Genomic DNA, 5,929 nt, shown 5'->3' with positions numbered 1-5,929 from the left:
TCAGAATAAATGTCAGACATTCTTTTCAGATGAGTAAGTCCTGACAGAGTTTCCCACTATGGTCAGTTCCTTCCCCTATTCAAGTCACAGCTGCTTGCTGATTCTGCGGATGGCGTCTGGAATGGGGCTGGGGCTCCAACACTGGGAGCCTGACGCTGGCACTTAGTCCAGTCTTGAGAAATTGATGCTTCCACTTTTTTTAATTTTTATTTTTCACAAGCCAGAGGGATCTGGTGGCATCTTTTTAGATTTCTCTTTTACTTTTAGCATCTTCATGGAGGAGGAAGCAAGCCTTCAGTATAGTGGCTCTCCAAGCATCCGCCTGGACCAGCATCCCCTGGGAAGTTGTTAGAAATGCAAATTGTCCTGTCCAGAAATTCTGAGATGGGGCCCAACCCTCCAGGTGATTCTGATTCACCAGAGGTGAGACCAGTGGAGGAAGGATACACAACCAACACGAACAGGTAGGTGTCGCTTCAAATGCAGCTCTGCCACTCACGACCTGGCCAGTCCCTTCACCATTCTGAGCCCGTTTCCTCACCTGTAAAGGAAGAGTGACAGCAGCCCCTACCACTCTGCGGCTGTGTTGAGGTCGACAGGAGTGAATGCAAGGGAAGCCTTTAGCAGTGCTCTTTGCAGGGCTGGGGCAAAGGTTGTCATGGTTACCCCCTTACATTCTGCATCCATATGGCTCACTCCTTTCACCCCCATCTCTGCCCTGATTCTTTGTGTTGTTATGATTGTTTAGATTTTTGAAATCATATTTAGTTTTGTAGTTTAAAATAACATGCTTACCTTTATGTTTCTTTCTTTTTTTAATTAGGGCATTTTAATTGTACTGAATAATAGCTTTCATTGTGCCAGCCCTGGTTCTTGGTGTTACAAAAGTTCTCGGTAGGATTCGGGAGAGTGTCACTATGTCACCGGCATATGTCTCTCTCCTCAGCCTCCGGCATCCTCCTGAAGTACCTGCAGGAGCAGAACCGGCCCTACAGCACCAGGATGTGTTCGGGAACCTGCAGAGGGAACACGCTCTGGACAAGGCAGCAGTGGTAAGGTGCTGGAGTAGCTGATCCAACAAGGCAAGATCAAGGAGAAGATGAACGGGAAGCAGAAGGTCTCTTTTTCGGATCAGAACCAGTTTGACGTGGTGAGTGATGCTGACCTTCACGGCCTGCATGCCAAAATCATGGCCCTCACTGCCAAGGGGCTGAGCTGGCAGCAGATTGGCCACCACATGGGGTTAACTAGTGCCCTGACCACTCGGGAGGTGCAGAGAGGTCCAGGAGTTTAAGGAAGAGTGTGCTGGCTACCTAGAGAGATGGAAGAACATCAAAGCTGCCACCAGCCATGTGACTCCAGAAGAGAAAGAGCAGGCCTACAGAGAGAGGCAGAAATACTGTCGGGGTGGAGGGAGCGGAAGAGGGCGGCAACAGAGCTGTCTGATGCCATCCTTGAAGGCTACCCAAAGAGCAAGAAACAGTTCTTTGAAGAAGTTGGGATAGAGACAGATGAAGATCCTAAAGTCACACTCCCAGACCCCTGAGGGGCCCTCTGTGAAGACTGGGGGTTGGGAACACAGAGATGCGGGGACTGGCCACCTTGTATAGAATGGCTTTTTGTTGTTGTTCCTGCTGCTCTTGGCCTTGGAGACAGAAGGGGACAGAAGCACTAGCCCAGAGTGTTGGGCAGAGGGAGGGCTGGTGGCCAGGAAGGGATGGTCACGCCCATTTAATTTTCCACATTTTAACATCTTGAGCTTAACATGCACACTTAGAACGAAGCTAAAGGAAAGCATTTTATAATATTTACTGTGATATAATTTAGTATGAAAATACTTAAGGTCCTCTGGGTATTCAAATCTCCCAGAAGAAGAAAGCAGCAGGGAGCTTGGGAGACAAGGTAGAGAGAGGCGGCTATACCTCAGCCTTTGAGGAGCCTCAGGCATCCCCCAGGACTTTCACCCCAGGTACATTTTCATTATTTCCTGTACCCTTCCCCCCGCCCAAGTCCTAAGTCCTGGGAGAAGTACAGACAGCACTGGGAGATGATAGAGGCTGGACAGAGAGGCTGAGGTGGTTTTGAGGCCCAGATAATTTTCCAAAATTGTAACTGTAGTGAAATTACATTGTTGATGTTCAGAAAAAGAAAAAAATTTAAGTAAAAAAAAAAAAAAAGTGCTCAGTCCATGGCGGCTACCACTTATTGAGTAACTTGAGGTTTCATCCATCTCAAGGCCCTTGGCTCAGTCGAGCCGTGGAGTCAAAGTCTTCAGACAGTCGGTGGAGAAAATCCAATGGAATCCACAGAGGAGCTACTGGAGCCAATAAATGTATTTAGTGAGGTTTTAGGAGACTAGATCAATATGTAGAAATCAATTTTATTTCTCCATGCTAGCAAAGCAAAAAATTGGAAAATGAAATTTTAAAAAATGCCATTTATAACAACATAAGAATATGAAATGCTTACATATAAATCTAGCAAAAGATGCAAAACACTTGTATTGAAAACTGCAAACACTGCTAAGAGAAGCTAAACCAGAACCAAATAAGCCCAAGGTGGGCTCATTGCTGGATTCGGCATCACCAAGGTTTACGCCTGTTTTCTTCTCTGCGTTGTCTAGTGTTAGCCCCTGTGTTTGGGCCTCCGACTGTATGAGTTAATTTGTTAGGTGAGGCAGGGGTCAGGTTACATCCTTTTGCAAAGGGACATCTCATGGTCTCAATACCGTTTGCTGAAGACCTTGTTTTCTGCACACTGAATCATCTTAGCACCGCTGCAGAACCAACCTATTGATCATAAATGTGAAGTTTTATTTCTGGACTCTCCAGTTCTATTCCATTGGTATAAATGTCTGTGTTTCTGCCAGTATCACATAGTCTTGATTACTGTAGATTTGTAGTAAAATTTAACTTGTGAATTTTTCTTCTTTTTCAACATTGCTTTGGCTCTTCTGGGTATGGACAACTGAGTCTAGACAAAGATATAAAGGCAGTTTAGTGGACAAAGCATTGTCTTTTCAACCACAGCTGGATAACCATTTGCCTTGACTTTCCTCTCTCTTCTACCTGTGGCTCCTGTGTTTGGCTGGACCCCTGTTTTCTGAAATGATTCTGCTCTTCCAGACACCATGTTCTTACTTCTGCTCAAAAATATAATTTTAATTAATTTTGACTAAATTGACATATTCTTGGCCTGGGCTCTCTGTTTTCCAAAGCTGGGCATTATCTCTCTATTCATAGACCATTTCCTGCAATCTGGGAATTATGGGAAGCCTGAAAGGACAGGCTGACCAACAGGAGCCGGGGAAGCATTCTGAGAATGTGTTCCCTGCATCCTCCCCAGACAGAGGGCCTCTCCTCCCTTGGCCACTCTAGGAAAGGGCCTGAATGGCCACAGCCACAAGGATTCAGGCACTGCAGGGCCTTCCTACATAGGCAGGCACCTGAAGCATCTTCTCTTAGGTGGTTTCTGAAGGAGAAATGGCCCTGGCCTCACTGTCCACTTCCACACTTCTCTAGCAGCGTAACATACACCCGCAGAGCATAGCCAAGCCTCTCTGCAGCCAGCCATGTACAGAGTGGTCCCCGATCCAGCAGCAGCAGCAGCAGCAGCAGCAGCAGCAGCAGCAGCAGCAGCAGCACTTGGAAACTTCTAAGAAATCATATTCTCAGGCCCCACGCTCAACCTGCTCTATCAGCGGCTCTGGAGGCTGAGACAGGAGGATCGCAGGTTCAAAGCCAGCCTCAGCAACTTAGTGAGGCCCAAAGCAACTTAGAGAGACCCTGTCTCTAAATAAAATATACAAAAGAAAAAAGGACTGCCTATGAGGCTCAGTGGTTAAGTACCCCTGGGCTCAATACCTGGTACAAAAAAAAAAAAAGAGAGAAGAAAGTTTACCTGGTGGTGCTAAATGACCAAATTTCATAGCCTGTTTTTGTGATTTGCCACCTGTTATGTAAAATCTTGGGGGTCTCTGTTTCTCTTGTTGTTTTTGTTTTTTGGTACTAGGTATTGAACCCAAGGGCACTTTATCACTGAGCTACATCCCGGGTCCTTTTTATTTTTTATTTAGAGTCAGGGTCCTGCTAATTTGCTGAGGGTCTTGCTAAGTTCCTGAGAGTCTTGCTGGCCTTGAACTTGAGATCCTCCTGCCTCAGCTTCCTGAGTTCCTGAAATTACAAGCATGTGCCACAGCACCCGGCCCAGTTTCTTCATCTGTGAAATGGGAGTGATAATGGTACCAGCCCTCCACCCAGTTCTTGTTTACATGAATAGAGTGAGTCATGTAAATGACTTAGGAAGCACTTAATAATCATTGGTGTCTAATTCCCCTTGCCTTAGCAGCTTATGAAGATCCACCCTTGTATATAACAGTTGCATTCATGCTCCTTAAGCTTTTATAAAGAAACTTACATATGATGGACTTACTTGTTTTCCTAGCAAGCAAGGTACTATTCTCCCTATTGTATACATGCAGAGGTTCTGGTGGTGACCAGTCCTTTCCTTCCAGGGTCACAGTGAGAAAGTTATGGGTCTGGGACCTAAATCACTCCTGAACTGAACATCTGTGTCTTTCACCATATGATATCACGAGCTCTCAGAGTGAAGGCTTGCAGTCTTGGTTGATACAGTTAATCTAGGTGACTGTTTTTGTCACTGCAGGAATAAAGTGACAGTCAATGTGAGGCTGTTACTTATATTTAAAATTATCTGCAGGACCCAGCTTGGCCCCTGACCCATAGCTGCTCTCTGAAGTTCTTTTTGGTAAGGAGGAACAGGCTGTGGTTAACGGGACAGGCAGAGCCAGCTCAGCCTCTGTCTCCAACATTTCTTATCTGAGTGTGTGACCTTGAACAAGATACCCATCCAGTTCTCTGAATTGGGTCTCGAATTCTGTAATATGCAAGATGTGAAAGCAAATGATAAAGTGCACACACAGCATGGGATTGGAAGTCACAGAGGGGTGAGGGAAGAGTTGCTCAAGACGAATACTGCTGACCTTGTCATCTTGGAAAGGCTCTTGTGGTCTGGCAAGGCCAAGGCACTGTGCAGCTGGTGGGAGCTAGGTGGGAACCAGTGGAAAATTAGTCATGATGTGTGGTCTGACCCTTGTCAGGGAGTGGCCCGCTGGGACATGGGGAATCAAAGACCCTGCCAGGCTGACCTGCAGGTATATGCCATCGGCTGGGCACAGAACACTGCTGCCCTCTTCCTGGCTAGACAGAGGCCCTCTGGAGTCAGGCCCCAGGAGCCCACTTGAAGCGAACAAGTTCTTGTCCCGGTTGTCAATTCACAGGATGACTATTCACATGAGCCTCACCCTCTGGTCCTTAGCTCTTCAAAATGGATGGCTGGTCCTCAACTATTCCACCACCCTTTTATCATTCCTCCTACAGGTAACCCTTGGACCCCAAAATTGCCCTACCAAATCCCCTTTCCTGAATAATGATGAACATGTTTGCCCCTTTAGTGGTATTCACACAGCTGGCCTTCTGGGAGACCCCCCTCTTTCTGTCAATGAGGGTTCGGGCAGGGAAAGCAGACTGCTGGGTGCAAGGCCTTGGGTAAAGTGCCAAATCCCTTGACCCTTAGTTTCTCCACCTGCAAAACAGAGATCAGCCACGCCTCCATGTTACTGGATTGAAATCAATGGGCTGGAGTCTGCAGTGTGTGCCAAGGGCCTCGCCTGCTCTCCTGTAGGCTAAGCTCAGCGGGAAGCTGTTATTGTTGCCAGTGACATCGGGGTGCAGAGGCCAACCCTGAGCTGATCGCAGGGGAAAGGAGAGACACCTGGTAATTTTAGGAAAGAGGCTTCCCCCAGGAGCAATAGACATTTCTTTCAGGCTTTCAATAGAACTGGAAATCGCCTAAGGACCACCCCCGCCTCCTTCACCCCCACCCCATGCCTGCCTTAGGGGGCCCCACC

At 47.2% G+C, this 5,929-nt stretch overlaps 1 pseudogene; it reads left to right on the top strand.

Annotated features, from left to right (window-relative positions):
* The first annotated feature begins 1,099 nt into the window (after positions 1-1,099).
* LOC113175822 (homologous-pairing protein 2 homolog pseudogene) lies at positions 1,100-1,546 on the top strand (annotated as a pseudogene).
* The last annotated feature ends 4,383 nt before the right edge of the window (positions 1,547-5,929 follow it).

The sequence above is a fragment of the Urocitellus parryii genome, chromosome 4 (assembly GCF_045843805.1).
Source record: "Urocitellus parryii isolate mUroPar1 chromosome 4, mUroPar1.hap1, whole genome shotgun sequence".
NCBI lineage: Eukaryota > Metazoa > Chordata > Mammalia > Rodentia > Sciuridae > Urocitellus > Urocitellus parryii.
Note: the sequence above shows the minus strand (reverse complement) of the source record. Positions and strands in the feature narration are given on the sequence as shown.